Genomic DNA, 982 nt, shown 5'->3' on the forward strand with positions numbered 1-982 from the left:
GGGGGGGCAAAAGGAAGAGAGGGCTTTAAGCTGTAAAGAAAATACCTGAAAGGGGAGGCTGCGATTTGTAATATGGCGAGGAAAGCCAAGTATTATATATGTATTTTTAAAGGCAGCTGTGGGAGTTTTGGCCTCTAAGCAGCCAACTTGACCCCATTCTCTCTATTCTCTTATTTCCCCCGTTGCAGGATTCCTGCACCTTCAGTCGGATTCGAACTCAATGTGACCCTAAGGAGGGAGTCACCGAGCCTCCAGAAAATTGCTCCATATTAAACAGGAGCGAGAAGAGGAGAAAGACAGACGGCCAAGGAAGGGACGTGTACGTATTACATCTCCGCACAAAGTACAGGACATACCCGAAAGCAGCTTCAAGCACAGCTTGAAAGAGAAACAGACCTTTCTCAGAATCAAAAAAATATATATTTTTTTTAAAGAGTGGGGGGAGGGAGTTTAACAATTTCAAAAAACCCCCCCCCAACCCAAATTATAAATAATTCACACCAAGAAACCCGCGTGTGCGTGATACATACATGCGCATATATACACAGACATACAGACGTACGTGTCCCTCACGCAAACACACACTCTCCTCTGGAGGGTTAGTTTCAGGAGAGCATGAATCGCCTTCCCTCCGAGGGCGAGGAGCACAGTTTATTCAGAGGAATCAATAGGAAAGAGCATTTGCAAATATTTAGATAAGCGCCGTGCGATTCAGCATTAAGTAATTAAAAACTGAAACTGAGAAGGGGGGGATCGGCCTACAGTGGCGTTTGCTGCCACCTCTCCCATCCCCCTAGCCGCATTCTTCCCAAAACTGAGCCTGCCCGCGGAAAACAAAAATCATAATTACTCTCGCTCGCAAGGCCGCTCCGGGGCACCGCCCGGCGCGGGGCCCGGGCGGGCGGCGGGCCGGGCCGCTTAAGCACTTCCCCTTTGTTTTCCAGCGCGGCGCGGACGGGGCACCCACGGGGGCCCGGGGCCC

The sequence above is a fragment of the Aptenodytes forsteri genome, unplaced genomic scaffold, assembly GCF_000699145.1.
Source record: "Aptenodytes forsteri isolate BGI_AS27 unplaced genomic scaffold, ASM69914v1 Scaffold269, whole genome shotgun sequence".
NCBI lineage: Eukaryota > Metazoa > Chordata > Aves > Sphenisciformes > Spheniscidae > Aptenodytes > Aptenodytes forsteri.